The following is a 16,610-nucleotide window of genomic DNA, read 5'->3' as shown; positions in this document are numbered from 1 at the left end:
AGCTAAATTGGCAGAGAGTGTAGTATACAAGATAAATTAGGAAGCAATTGACAGTAAGTACTATTTTTTTCTCTGACACCAGAAACACAGCATGAAGAAAGCCAATTAAATCGAACATCTCATCAACCTATTAACAAGTATACAATTACACTTCAGGGTTTATTTTTCCAACATTTGATTTAAAGCACGGTGTTAGAGAAGTGAGATATATATATATATATATATATATATATATATATCCATATTTTGACTTGACAGCTCATACCTAAATAGCCGGTTACTACTTATCCTGGGAATTTAAAACAAATTAAGTGAGACCCTAGAAAGATGTCTGATACACTAGATAAGAGTGTACGTACTATAGCTCTTTAGGTACTACATGGTCTTCAGACCGTTCCAGAGAATTAAAACTGATTTGGAGGGGCACCTGGTGGCTCATCAGTTAAGTGACTGACTCTTGATTTCAGCTCAGGTCATGATCTCAGGGTCCTGGGATTGAGCCCCACATGGGGCTCTGTGCTCAGCATGGAGTCTACTTAAGAGTCTCTCTCCCTCTTCGTCTGCTCCTCTTCTCTCTCTCCCTCTTTCAAATAAATAAATAAAATAAAATAAAAACGATTTGGAATCCGAGTGATTTTGTGCTAAATATGTACTTTCTTGGAACTCCACAGCTCTAACTCTTCTATTGGTCTTATACTCACGCACTTCATTCATTAGCCTTCCCGGTCTGCCTCTTGAAGTCATTTGGGTGTATTACTGCCCGTTCTAGATAATTTGCATCTTCACTAAATACTTCAAAGTCTCAACTGCTGTTTCTTTGGGGGCAATTGCTGCAATCACAGCTCATCATTTGATCTACCTGAGGTGTCCTTTTCATAGCCAGAAGATCAGAGCAAAGAATTACATATTAGAATATGCCTTAAAGAAATAAAAGGTCCAGGAAAGAAAAAAAAAAGTAAAAATAGAGATAGTTTCTTTTCCCTCTTTCAATTCTTCCAAAGCAAACTAGACAAAACAAATTCACTTATCCCCTGAAGAAAAAATAGATAGTACAATTAAACACTTATCTGTACCCCCGCCAAATCTGAAAGATGTTTCCTATTGTCTTAGCCATGTCTCAGTTGTGGGTATCATCCTTAACCCTGAGGCTGTGAGACAAGTAAGACACTCATTCATGCAGTCGTCATTCCATCATGCAGCACATTCTGTTTGACATGAATGGGTTTGTGGGTATAGCATCATGAGTAACTCTGGCTTCATGAAATGTACAGTCTATTTAGAAGGCCACATATAAGTGAAATGATTACATACACACGCACACGACAATGTAAGTGAAATGATTACATACACACACATGCACACAAGACAGCTGTGCCAAATGTTCAAGTGGTGCGTGGTGCTCTGAGAGCCTAATAGGGACGTTTGACTCAGTGAAGTGGGCAAAGCTTCCTTAGAAGGTAATACCTGAGTTGAGATTTTAAGGATGAATAAGTATTAAGTAGCTAAAGTTAGATGTTTAGACGAATAGGCATTAATGGGCTAAGCAAAGAATTTGGATCTTTATCATTCAAGTAATAGGGAATAACTGCTGAACTATAACAGAGGTGACAGAATTTATCATTTTATTTTGCAAAGGAACAGTATGACCACGAGGTGGAAATAAGCCCGAGTACCTGTAGCTGGGCTGACTGGGATGTTCCGGCTTTAGTTCGGGTCAGAGAGGGCTGCTGCTTGGCACTGGTGGGTATGGCAGAAGCGAGGATTTAGAAGATACAATTCACAGGATCTTGTGCTGCAGTGAAAAATGAAAGGAAGGGTTGGTGATAGGAAAGAGTTAAGAGTGACATCTGGTCTCTGACTTTTTCAACGGAAGTTTTTGCTTTCATTCTTTGAGACGGGGAGTGCTAGAATGGGACCAGGATTTTCTTGGAGGGAGGTTGAGCTCATACATGTGGTCTTTTGAACATGTTTAAACATATTCTCAAAGATCTCAGTCTGATGAAGAACACAGACAAATAAACATACATTTACAATAAATGCCACAGGTGCTGCAATGAATGTGTGCCACAGTGCTATGGATGACAGGTCAGGAATGACAAGTTTATCCTTAAGGCTTGGAGAAGTTCTCACAGTGAAGGTACCACCCTACCCAGGATTTGAAGGGTAAATTAGGGTTTGCTGAATGGCTAAATGAAAAAGGGGTTAAGTGTGGGAAGGAAGCACTGGGGCAGTAGAAACACTGGACATAGTGCATGGAAAAGAATAAAGGCATGGAAGTACCCAGTGTGTTCAGAAATGATGACGTATTCCATGTGTCTGAAGGGCTTTTGAAGGAATAGCAGAATAGGAGGCTGAAAACGTTGGGTAAAATATCAAAATCCTTAAATATGTGGAGTCCCTGTGATTTATTTTCTAGACTGGCATACTTTTCGGAGTGAGGGGGAAGCTATCAGTAATTATGAGAAGGCAGTTGGTATAAAGCAGACAGGGCTGTAAGTCACTCTGCACTCTCTCAGGGGCTGACTCTTATGTACCACAGGGAGTTGTCAGAGGTCTTTTAAGGGAGGCAGGGAAATAATCAGAAGCAGATTTTGGGAAGGTTGGTATGGCATCTCTGTGGAGGTGGATATGGAATTTGCCTGGTCTTTTGAAATCTAAATTATTATTTTATATCCAAGTCTTATTTACCCTTTGGCTATTAAATAGTTTTCCAGGTTCCATTTATTTTAATTAAACAAAATTTAACTTTCATTTAAAGTGACAGGATGATTTATTCAAGTTTTAACTAGATAAGAAAAGATGTGTATGGAAATTTGCATGAATCTCCAGATATCTGGAGAAGACAACATTTTTTTAACCTGCTTTAGGTTTTTATATTATGTATTTTTTAAAAGATTTATTTATTTACTGTAGAGAGGGAGAGAGAGAGCCTGTGAGCAAGGAGGGGAGGAGGGACAGAGGGAGAGAAAGAATCTCAAGCCAACTCCCCACTGAGCACAGAGCCCAACTCATGTGGCTTGATCCCATGACCTGGGCCAAAATGAAGAGTTGGACACTTAACCAACTAAGCCGCTCTGACAACCCCAAGGTTTCTATATTCTTTTATAATTCCCCATTTAGGTCCACACTAATGTATTTTTTCTACTCATTCTTTTTTTTTTTTTTTTTAATTAAGTAGACTCCACCACCAACATGGGGCTTGAACTCATGACCCTGAGATCAAGAGTTGCATGCCCTACTGACTGAGCCAGCCAGGTGCCCTTCCACTTAACTCTTCAAAACCACCTTTTTGCCCATCTTTAGAGCAAGGCTCTATATTTCTTGAATACCTTTGTTCTTTTTTCACTGTTTCCCTCTATAATCTATCTTCTGCCATAATTCTGGGATTTTTTTTTAAAGATTTTATTTATTTATGTGACACAGAGACAGCCAGTGAGAGAGGGAACACAGCAGGGGAGAGGGAGAGGAAGAAGCAGCCTCCCAGCCGAGGAGCCCGATGTGGGACTCAATCCCGGAATGCTGGGATCCCGCCCTGAGCCAAAGGCAGATGCCTAACAACTGCACTACCCAGGCGCCCCTCATTCCGGGATATTGTAGCATCACACAGATGCTGTTGTGCTCTGTGTGTCAGGCCGAGGCTGGAAGGGGGAGAGAGGACTGTTGAGCAGAGGGAGAAACCAGAATCAGGACCAGATAATCCAGGGTGAGTGAGTAGATGCACTGAACACACAGAAGTGTGGATAAACAGCAAACTAAGTCAAGACATATTAATGAATGAACTTTTGAGAACTGTATATACCTTGTCCAGAGAAGGAGCTGAGAAAAGCAGCTGGGGACTTCATATGGCTTTGAAGCCCACAGTTGGATGGGCATGTATATTTCAGTTAGAATATTTGCAGAAAATTGACAGTTCCCCAAATTTTTCAATTTCAGTAAATTTCATCTCTATTCCCTCAGCGTCCCTCACTCATGGTGCCACCAGGGACCTTGTCGACCTTCATGATTTCTCCACGGAAGCTTCCCTCCTCTTACCGTTCTCTCCTTTTTCCTATTCCATATGCCTGTCTCTCCCCTCCTCCCTCCCTGTTCCTCCAATCTATCAGCTGCCATGTGTGTACCTAATTTCAGGTACACACCTCTTCTTACAGATAGTCATTTTGTCAATTGTTCTGCAGCATGTCTAGGCCATGCTCTATAATGGCTACTTGATTTGCTTTTCATTGCCCTCAGAGGTCCGATCCCATCGTCCAAGATGGCCTCCCTTCCTACCCCCAGGAAAAGAGAAAGAAGCAATTTGATTTCAATTTTTAAAAGTTTTTCCTCTTCTACCTCAAAATTCCCCAGTGTCATTACTACTAATTACTCTACCTTCCTAGTTAAACTGCCCCCTTTCTTACAATATGATATGATTTCTGTCTCATAATGCTAAGCGAAATAAGTGGTGATGGGTATTAAGGAGGGCACGTATTGCATGGTGCACTGGGTGTTATACACAAGTAATGGATCATGGAACTTTACATCAAAAACTAGGGATGTACTGTATGGTGACTAACATAATATAATAAAAAATATTAAAAAAATATCTGATTTCTGTCTTCACCTCTTCCATTTTTCAGCACATCAAGTAATATTCCTTTTAGCATTTTACTGATTTGAGCTGTGCTATCTTATTATTTCAGTAAATAAGGTTGTTCATGTCTTTGCCACATTTCCAGAGAAGCTTTGGCTTCTCTCCCGACTGAAGTGAGAATTATCATGATAAAATATATGACAACAGGTTCTGTTCAAGTTCAAGAGAAAGGAAACATATGGATAATTGACAACACGCATATATTACATACACCAGGACCACGCTGGAGAAGCCAATTCTCTCAACTACAGACATTGGTTTTATAAAAGATAAAGCCAATTCTCTTTTAAGTCAGTTTAGGAAAATAGACAATTTGAGCAAATATATTTATTCTCAGTATAAAGGTATTTTCTGCAGTCAAGTTTGTTCCCCAAATAATTTTTGATTATCCTTTAGACAAAGCAGCATCGCTAAGAGGTATTTTAACATCTGATCTGCCCATGGAACTGACATACAGCTGTTTGGAGCACAGTGTGATAGTTTGCTAAGTGAGGCAAAGGTCAAGGCAAGTGTCTATGGCAGGATCTGAACCTGGGCGGGGCGGGAGGGGGGAGGTTACCTGGACAGAGCAAAGAAGGCAGAGTAGAGCAGAAACCAAAGTGGTTGGGATGAGTTCCAGGTCTCCTGACTTATTCCCAGAGATTCGTAGTCTTATCCTCTATACTCAAGCTGTCTCTCTCTTCTCTTTACTGCCCCTCCCACTAAGGAAGATCCCCCATTATTTGCAGTAAAGGATTTTGAAGATATCGTTAAGAAACTTCATTTTTGCTTCAAAAAGTTTATGATATCAAGATAGACTCCCAGAGACATGTTGATGTCCAACTCTATTCACTAAAGGTTACTCTAAGAGCTGGAAATATTTTCTTGGTGAAAAAATACAGTTCACTTCTCTCATACATCATTTTATGAAAGCATTACAAAGTTTAATACATTTCAACTGCCTTTTTTTTTTCCTGGAAACATATCATAATGCTGGCCTTTGTGTTTAGTATGAGAAACCCCTTTCATGATTCCCACTGGGTCCCAGTTTTGTGTAGAGGAGACTTGAGTAAAACCATTTCCTGCAGACCGTCCCCACTCAGCTCCTTCCTCTATAGTCTCACACGTGGAGAGATCACCCACTCTTCCAGATTCACACTCCATGGCTACACACATAGAAAGTCCCAGCCTTCACATCGCATGAAATGTCCACTCTAAGGTCTCAAAGTATACATTGGACCTTTACACTTCTATGTAATCCTTTCTTCATAAATCAGTATACATAAAATTAGTCCCCATGCTCGCCCTATTAGTGGGTCCTACAAAATTATGAATTGTATTTCCTGATGAAAATGCTGACACACAGGTATTTATTTAAACACATTTAGTTGGATAATAAATGATAACATTTGTTTCATCCGGACAGCTGAAAGATCTGGGGCAGGTTACTCCTGAGGTTTGGCTGTGCAGCTCCCCACAGCCTCCTGAACCCTGAAGCCAAATTGGGTCTACATCCTGCTGGAAGCAGTCTGTGTGAAGTGAGTTGGTCAGGCGTGAGGAGCAGCCTCGTGGTATCAAACCAACTTTTGTGATCAAATGCTCTTGATATTGGATAAAGAGGCTACTTAGAAGCTTAGTGCTTTTTCCCTCCAAAGTTACTCCTCTATTCTTAAAAAATAAAATAAAATAAAAACCTCTTGCACATTTGCACCAGATTGAAAGTTAATAGAAAGTTCTTCCTCTAGGTATCTCTTTAGGTGAATCTGCCTCATATGCTCCAAATTAGATTCTCTCCTCAATTTCCTTGTCTTTTCTAAGGATATTACCATTTTCCCAATTACTTTCACTCAAAACCTTGGAGTTCTCTCTGACAGATCTCTCCTTTTCTCAGTATGTCAAAAAATTTAAAAAAATTCTTACTGTTCCCCCTGACACCTTCTAAACCCAGGCCTACGGTGATTCATTTTTATTCCGCTCAGCAAACTATTTGACTGGATTTCAAGAATATTGTCCCCACACCAAAACTCATCTTTAATTATGACACCAAAAAGTATCTCTCAAGCAACATGTCACTCCTCTGCTGAAAAATCTAAATTGTCTCTCTATAACATTTAAAATCAAGACTCTCCTTGCAAAGGTCTCTACATTCTCTCTTTGCCGGGTTTTCTATCTTATTTTCTAGTTTTATCCAGTGTGAAGCCTCCAGTCTGATAGGGCCAGTATCTTTATCCTCCTTGAATCCTGTTTTGGGGTTTGTTTGTTTGTTTGTCTTCCTTTTCTTTAAATTCTTTTCATTTTTCAGTGCCCTGGTTCTATACTATCTCAAATTTCAAGCTTAGACAGCAAGCTTGGTTTTCAACATCTCTCATCTCCTGCATTAACCCCAGCCCTATTCTAAATAGGCACTAATTATATCCTAAACAGGTGTTATTGTTACATAGTGAAAAGCTGCCTGAGAACATAAAGTTTACCCTGGAGTCAGCTGGGTCTTGGAGACCTCCGGCTTGCTACGTTACTCCTGGTGACCTGCCTCCCAGCCTTCTTGGTTTCTGAGCCACAAGCTCTACTCTCCTTTTACAAAATCTGACCACATATAAACATGAAATTCCTTGTGGTTCTTCCTTTTGGTCCCTATTTCTGATTCAAATCTAGAAACACAGTCCTACCCTAAAACTGTGCCTAATGTGGATTCTGTTGGGCATAACAACTCAGTAGGAACATATGAAAGTTTTCCTGTGGCCAAGATGGGCTGAAGTCTCTAGGACGGACACAGATTCATTGAAACAGACAAACAAACCAACAAACCCTAAGTCAGTTAATATCTGAAGCAACATATCAAAATGAGGTGAAACTAGCTTAAATCTGGTTTCCTCATACAATCTGGTTATTGAGAATCTCAGACTAAAATTATAAGCTTAAATTTTGGCAGAATTCCTTTAACATGAATATTGTGTATTGGTAAACTTTCTGAAGGCAAGAACCAGCCGTTGTTTTTGTTATTGTTTTTTTTTTTTCCGTGTCTTCACAAGCCCTGGCACAAAGCACAATATCCTTTAATTATTTTATATTTTTATATTAGTTATGTAAGACAGGGTTTGGCAGTATGCAGCCAATAGACAAAATCTGAATTGCTTCCTGTTTTTATAAATAAAGTTTTATTGGCATACAACCATGACCAATAACTTATATAGTATTGTTTGCAAATTGTGCCCTCTTTTTCCCAAGGATTGCAAAGTTGAGTAGTTGTGACAGAGACCATGTGGCTGCAAAGTCTGAATTGTTTACTCTCTGGCCTTTTAGAGAAAAGTTTGCCTCACCCAGTTACACGAACACACCATGACAAAAATGCCTATAATACTGATAACCTTCTGACATTGAAATGATCTATCACAAGACAGCAATTTTGAGTTGGCAAGAGCAAAATGAACAACAGTGCAAATAATCCCTCAAGAACTAGAGCAAATGTATCCTCTTCTGTAAGGTTTTCCCTACTATTCCAGCAAAGTAAGTTGTCCCCTCCTTTGTGCTAGAAAATATCATTATAGCAAAGAGACATTCATGGTTGTTTTAGCATTCGACTTTCTAATTATGCTGTTTCCGGGAGAAGGAGTCTATTTTGTTCATCTTTACTCCTTCTGATACTTACAAATAGAACTAAGTAAATGCTAGGTGCTCAATAATTGTTGGTTCAGGAAAAAGATGAATGGGTAAGTTACTGTAAGTAAGAAACTACAATCTAGTGAAGGATTGTTTTCAACATTTCTCTTCATTTTATCTCTTAAGAATTTTGGGAAATATTCTCAGTAAATGGGCTAACCTGGCACAGTTAGAAATGGTGACACAATCGTATTTGTAAACATTACCTGAAGACACGACAAAGGTTGAAATTACTGATAGTTTCATTATAAAATAGATATTAAAAGGTTAATAGATAAACTCAATTAATTGAAAGTATTATATCTGTGGGATAATTACTGTCTTATTTTAAAATAGCAGTGTTGTCTTTATGAAGCAGGTATGCTATAAATATCAAAGATAGGCATGGGTTAGGATAGAATATTGTTTTATCTTGATACGGGAAACCTAATGCTCCTATGAATTGGGTCATTTGGCAAGTTTCAGTAGTCTTATTCACTAGTTAACCTCTATATTTTTTAATCATCAATATCTGATCATCGATCATATATCAGAATTATGTGCATTTACATTAAAAAAATTATTGGGGCACCTGGGTGGCTCAGTTAGTTAAACATCAGACTCTTGATTTCGGCTCAGGTCATGATCTCAGGGCCGTGGGATCCTGTCCTGTGTCAGGCTCCGTGCTCACCAGGGAGTCTGCTTGAGGTTCTCTTCCTCCCTCACCGTCTGCCCCTCCCCTCAGCTCCAGCGTGTGTGCTTTCTCTTTCTCAAATAAATAAATACATCTTAAAGAAAAACTGATCCAATAACTCTCTGAAGTAATAAACATGCTTAGTTCTCTTTTGTGGGTTAGGAAACTTTTACAGGGGCGCCTGGGTGGCTCAGTCGTTAAGCATCTGCCTTCGGCTCAGGGAGTGATCCTGGCGTTCTGGGATTGAGCCCCACATCAGGCTCCCCCGCTGGGAGCCTGCTTCTTCCTCTCCCACTCCCCCTGCTTGTGTTCCTTCTCTCACTGGCTGTCTGTCTCTCTGTCAAATAAATAAATAAAATCTTTAAAAAAGAAAGAAAAAAAGAAACTTTTACAAATATATATTTTGCCATAGGTGGAGTAGCTAGGAGGTGAGAGACCAGATCTTGTTATCAGCATTTGCTTTTTCCTGTAACTGACCACCAAGGTTAATTCAGTTAAATCATTTAATCTTCCTGGAACGGTATGTGTCCCTTTATTAGTCAACGCGTATCACTACTCAAACTGCAAAATTGGTGTTTTCATTTTCTATTGCTGTCATAACAAATTAATGCAATTTCAGTTATTAAAACACACACACACAAATTTATTATCTCAGATCTCTAGGTCAGAATGCTGGGTCCAGTGCGGCTCAGCGAGATTCTTTGCTTAGAATATCACAAGGTCAATTTTCTGTAATTCATGCATTCTTTCTGGAGGCTCTGGGCATGAATTTGCTTCCAAGCTCATTCATTCAGATTGTTGGCCAAATTCGGTTCCCTGTGGTTTTGGAACTGAGGACCCCATTTCCTTGCAGACTGTCAGCTGAGAGGCTCTCTCAATTCCTTATGGCCACCGGTGCTCCTAGTAACATGGAAACCCCCAATCCCAGACCCACTCAACTTCAGATCAGCAGCAGCTCCATGGAATCCTTCTCATGTTTGAATCATCTCCCTGACTTCACCTTTTGTCACTGGCCGGAGAATTCTTCCTCTTTTTAAGGGCTCACGGGATTAGATTAGACCTACCTGGATAATCCAGAAAACCTCCCTATTTTAAGGTTCATAGCTTTAGTTACACACTTTGCCCTGTAGTGTAACATATTCACAGGTTCCAGGGATTAGGGAATATCTTTGGGATAGACATCTTTGGGAGCCAACCTGCCTGTCGCACTTGGCATGACACCTTTCTTAGAGAATTCTTTGAAGGTATATATGTCACCACTGGCTTAATTGTGCTGTAATAGCAACCTCAAAATCTCAATGGTTTATGAAAACATGACTATGATTTTATCAAAGTTTAGTTGATGTTCTGCCTGCCCTGAATCATCATCTTCTTTTTTTAATTTAAATTCAATTAGCCAACGTATAGTACATCATTAGTTTTTGGTATAATGTTCAATGATTCATTAGTCGTGAATAACACCCAGTGCTCATCATATCACATGTATCATCTTCTATCTAGGACCCAAAGTGACAAAGCATCCTTTATCTGGAACATTGTCAGTGATCATGGCAGAGTAAAAGGGGCATAACGAGCCACCTAATGCTTTTGCCTGGAAATGACACACATCACTTCTCGCATGTTACTGGCAGAAGCCATTCTCTTGGTTTGTGTAACCCCTGACCTTCACCTTTGGTCTAGAGAAAGCCAATGTAAAGAGGAATATGGGATATTTGATACAAAATGATATAATATGTGACAATATGTACAACTTCTTGTCATTGCTTGATCTTCTGTTTGACTAGTTCTCAAACTACCCATATTGATTCTTACTGTTAGGAGACCATACATAATATCATAAGGGTGTTTTCATTCCCAGTACTGAGATTACATGTAGACTATTGATAGCTAGGCAGTGCCAAGGGGGTAAAACAGGTAACAGAAGGAATGCCTTTGGTAAGAACACCAAGTAAGCCAAAAATTATGAACATATTGTAAGGAAAGCAAAAAAGGGGTCTTGCTTATATTTTCCAAAGTTCTACATAGAAATAAAACTAGATAACGGCAAGAAATAATGGAGGAAATACGGATCACCTTCCAAATTAAAGACATTTTAAATGTGAAGGATTAACGTTGAATTGTGTTATATGTTATCTAAACAATCTTCCCATCTTAACTTTCGAAATCAGCACAACATTGCTCTAATCTTTAAATAAATACCAGTTTTTCTTTACAGAGGAAAAAAAATCCACAAAGAGTGTCTAACATTTATTTAGCATCTCCCTTGAGCTTTATCCATTAGAATGAAAGTTCTTGCTTTCTCTTTTTGCTTTGCACCAGGCACAGCTGGTATCATTCAAACCTTATAGGACTAAGACTGTGCATATGGTCGACATGGGTAGGGTGGCTGAGGGAGCCAGGAGCTAGAAGCCTGTCTGCAAAGTTGCAGGTTGCCATGAGGGAAAGACATTGAGGGGAGAAGCTACTGTATATGTTTCCATTACCATTCATTTATGCATTAATCCATCCTATAAACAATTAATGTCCCAGTATTATACGGAAGACTAACATATGCAAGTTTTTTATGGAGGTTACAGAGATATCTAAGAAACTGTTTTGGACTTAAGACATTTTACCTGTGCTCTTTTGGGCTCCTTGGGACATTATGTCAATGTCAGCAATTCAGCTGACTTTTACATTATGCAGATCATTGTTAAATATTTGTTAACTCTCACCTTCTTGTGCACACTTGTAGTTTAATGGTGCCCCCTCTTTGAAATTCTGATTTCTCTAATAACTCTAAGTGATGAAGCCCCACCTCTTCTTCACTCCTTTAGGCCTCCTTTTCAGGCACCTGTTACAACACCTCTGCATGACTTGTGGAGTTATATGTACTATCCTCCTGCCCTGTAGTGAGAGCTCACTTAGGGCAGGGGAAGAGTCCCCCACACCCTGTTGCAATCCACATCTGGTTCTGGCAAAGTATCTTGTACTTAGAAACAACAATAACACCAACACAGCAGCAGCAACAAAGTCAAACTGAACTGCACGTATATGGAATGAAATTCTATAGTAATGAAAAATTTTAGAGAGGTGAGCTATGTCTAGAAGCACTATCAAATCAAAAGAAATAGTAAGTATAGGTCATAGTCAGATTTTTGGAATTAAGCTATATAGAATAGTGTTAAATATCAATGAGAATGGGGTACAAAATTATGGTCTGCTTCTTTTGAGTTAAAGATGTAGAGTAAATTCAGATGTTGGAATGCCAGGTTAGAGAAGAAATGATCTCTTTTTAAAGATTTAAGTTAAGACTTAGCAGCATTTTATCAAACCCAAGATTAACCCAAAGAGTAGACACATGCAAAGACACAACATTTCCTAGACAAGGTGTCTTAGCCTGGGATTCCCAGAATATGCGTCCTGAGGGAGAGGGTTTATGTGTTACTACTTTTTTGGAAACTCCAACCCAGAAAGCAGAAGTGGGAGGTAAGTGTACTGAGACAAAGGAGAAGAGAGAGCCATCACAAAGATGAGTTATAGCACTGGCCACTTCTGTGACTGACTGCTTGGTATGAGGGCACCACACAGCTCAGGACCATCTCAGAGGGCAAAGGGGGATTTATCTAGTAACCCCTTTAGCTACTTTACCTACCAACCCCCTTTTCCAATTGGCTAAATGTTCATCTTGCAGGACACTAAGCTCTGAACTTCCAGGTTGTGATGGTGTGAGAGAGCATGAGCACCAAGCAGGATCCCGAAGCAGCATTGCAAGGGAAGCCTGTGGTGGTAGGCTAGACACATGCCAGGAAGACAAGATATAAGGTCCTGTTTGACTGCACTCTGTGGAGTCAAAGCCCACTAACAGCCAGGACAAGAGAGGGGAGGTCAGGAGCCTAAGAGGCATCTGAAAATTGGCTTTGGGACTTGGCTGGAAGAATGTACTTAGGATTCATTGCCCACCCTTTCAAGCTCATGTAGTCTATGAACACGAATCCCTTCCCTCAATCCTCCAGATTTTAGAAGGAGAAAATTCAACTGGATCTTCAGAACATATTTCTAAATGAAAAAGTTGCAGGTTCTGTATTTAAGGTGAATAAAGTTTATGCAATTTTAAGTAGGTGTTTTATCAGCTCTTTAGTTCATAGAAACAAGCTAACACTTTTCACTTGGAATGAGGTCCAACAATAACTTCCTTAATGACCAAATGGTGAGAAAATAATCCATGTAAAAGAAAACTCTTGCTATTTTAAGACCTATAAGAAAATCTTGATTGTTAAGGATAAATGTAACTGTCACTTTAAATATTGCAACTTACAGTGGTGACAAGCAGGTTTGCTCACAGTGTGCTCTATGTTTTTTTAAAATTCTGTCTTTTATTAATTGTTGAATGTGTATTGACAGGTAGAGTCCTGTGCTCAGCCTATTTTAAAGGTAATAATAAATATGCCATTATCTTAGAAGATTTTGCAGTATAATGGAGAGCAGATAACTAAGCAAGCAGTTACAAAACAGTATGCAAGTGATCTGGTAGGAGTGAGTAAAGGGAATAGGTGTCAGTAGATGGGGCACCAATTCCTGGCTATTAGATCCTAAGACAGGACCCTAGAGGAGCTGATAGCCAAGCAGAACTTTAAAGAAAAGCTGGAGCCTAACCGCTGTTGTCATTGAGGACGGAGAACTGGGAGATCTCTTTGGAGAGAAGGAGCAGGTACACAGTACATTTTAGGAAAATGTGACCTTCAGAGAACCACAAATAATCATCAGGGCTGGAAATATAAATAGGAGTTATATCAGGAAGGGCAACCCAAAAGGAGCTTTCATGCATAGATTCATGACTCACCAGAAGATCTCAAGGAAGAGAGTGGGACTTTCAGATTTTTGTCTTTGAAAGATCATTTTGACAGCTGAGTGGAGTGAGATAGGAAGATAAATTATAAGGTGGTTGCTGTAATCCAGTAAAGAAACAGTCTTAACCTGAGATGTTAGCAGCAGGGATGGAGATATGTGATTCATTTTATGAGAATCCTCATAGCCTGGGGACATAGTGAATGAACTGAATGAGGAGAGAAATGAGTCAAAATTTCTGGCTTGAGCAACTCATTGGGTGGTATTATTGTTCACCAAATAAGAAATGCAGGAAGACGTATAGGGTTAGGGGAAGGGATCTTGGGGAATGGAAGTAGAGAATAAGATCACTCAAAAGAATTTCACTTGTTTAATAATATTTAGTAATTATTTTTTGTCAATGGACTGAACCAGACTGAGTTTCTCAGTGTATTTGAAATAAAGTAATTAATTTTTATGTGACTTGACTAATAAAATCAAAGTTAACATGAAATGTTCATGGAGTTAGCAATAATTTAATCCATACAAATTTCAAACTTTAAGCCCAATATTTATCATATATGCAAGTAATTATGAATTGTTTACTTTTCTTCTATAGCTATTTCTAAATAGATGTTGAAATGTATTTTCATGGAATTATTTGAATTTATTTATTGTTTTGTGCAATAACAGCACAGTGATTGTACTGTCCTACAACACTGCATTAGAATTGATGTAGCTCAAAATCATATCTGATTTAATACTCATTGGTTGATTTTGCCTGTGGTCATTATTCTGGTGATTTTCTGTTTCCCTCTGTGTCTCTGTTTATCTATCTATATCTATCTATCTATCTATCTATCTATCTATCTATCTGTCTATCTATCTATCTATCTATCTATCTATCTATCTATCATCTATCTATCTATTTCTGTATCATCTCTATCTCTTTTTTTTATTTGTTGGCCCTTCCTTACTTTCCAGTATGCACAAGACTCCAGAACCATCTTGTATTTCTCCTGCAGTCCTGGAATCAACCACTTCTCCAATGAGCCCATGGTATTTAGAAACAAAGATCTAGGCACAAGATATTCTCATTGTTCCAACACCACCTCTTCAAACATCTTACAATGAAGAGAACTAGGATATACATGTATTTATAATAACTCATGAATACACATACAACTGCATTTCTATGTCTATCTATTGGCATAAATATGTAAAATTATGAGCCCATATTAATACCTCTGACCCCAATCCAGCACCTTAGAGTTCATTCTAGCCTTCCCATTTTTTCTTATTTTTAACTTCTTTCTTCAATGTTGTGAAACCTGGCTTTAATTATTTACCACATATTTACTAATCTAGTCAACCCTGGAAACAACTAAAGTAATTTTAGGATTCATAATCCAAACCCTTGTGAAAAACAAATTTACTAACCACAGTACAGTGTTTGTGTAGTCCCTTTTTTTCAAATAGCATTTCTTTCAGAGTTACCTAAGTCGTTTCTTTCTTCCCCATATCTTTAAATATGATTATGTGATTCATTTGTAATGCAATTTTTTCACAGTCTGGTAGATCTTTAAAAATTAACACATGGTAAAATTCACTTTTTGTAGTATACAGTTCAATCAGTTTAGACTAGTGCATGGAATTGTATATCCACTACTGTACTTCATACATAACAATACCAACACCCCTAAATTCTCCTGTGCTGTCCCTTCACAGACAGCTCATTCTTTCCCCTCCTGACCTCAGCAATCACTGATCACCTTAGAATACATTTTTTAAAATTTTTCCTGAGTGTCAGAAAAAAATGGAATCATAGGATATGTAACTTTGATGGTCTTGCCACTTTTACTTCAGTAAAATACATTTAAGATTCATCCATGTTGTATGATTCATACTTTATTTTATTGCCTACTATATATGTATTGCCAAGTATGAACATACACTTTTATTTCTCTTGGGTATACAGCTAAATTGGGGATTGCTTCTCTAAGATCCTTTAGGATTTTCTATATAAACAATCATGTTGTTTGTGAATAGAGACAATTTTATGTTTTTATTTGTTATTTGTATGACTTTATTTTTCTTGTCTTATTGCATTGGCAAGAACATCCATTATAATGTAAAATAAGTGTGGTAAGAGAAGACATCCTTCACTTGTTCCCAAAGTTAATAAAAAAATTTTCATTCTCTCCATTAATTATGATATTAACTCCGAAGTATTTCCTAGATGCCTTTTATCAGGCTAGGAAGGTCCCTTATATTCTATTCCTAGGTTGCTACAAGTTTTTTGTTTGTTTTATCAAGAAAGGATGTTGAATTTTGTCAAATGATTTTTCTGTATGGAGAAGGTCATATATATTTTTCTTCATCAGTGTTTTAATGTGTTAAATTACATTGATTGATTTTTGAAAGTTGAAACAGGGTGTTTTAAACTTTTTTTTTTTTAGTTTTTAGTTTTTATTTAAATTCCACTTAATTAGCCTTCAGTGTAATATTAGTTTCAGGTGTACAATTTAGTGATTCAACACTTACATACAATACCATATGCTCATCATAAGTGCCCTCCTTAATCCGCATCACTTATTTAACCCATCCCCCCGCTCACCTCCCCTCTGTAACCATCAGTTTATTCTCTATATTTAAAAGTCTGTTTCTTGGTTTTCCTCTCTTTTTTCCCTTATGATCATTTTTTTTGTTTGTTTCTTAAATTCCACATATGAATGAAATCATATGGTATTTGTCTTTCTTTGACTGACTTATTTCACTTAACATAATACTCTCTAGCTCCATCCTTGTCACTGCAAATGACAATATTTCTTTTTTTTTTTTATGGAGTAGTAGTCCATTGTGTTG

The sequence above is a fragment of the Ursus maritimus genome, unplaced genomic scaffold, assembly GCF_017311325.1.
Source record: "Ursus maritimus isolate PB19 unplaced genomic scaffold, ASM1731132v1 scaffold_7, whole genome shotgun sequence".
Taxonomy (NCBI): Eukaryota; Metazoa; Chordata; class Mammalia; order Carnivora; family Ursidae; genus Ursus; species Ursus maritimus.
Note: the sequence above shows the minus strand (reverse complement) of the source record.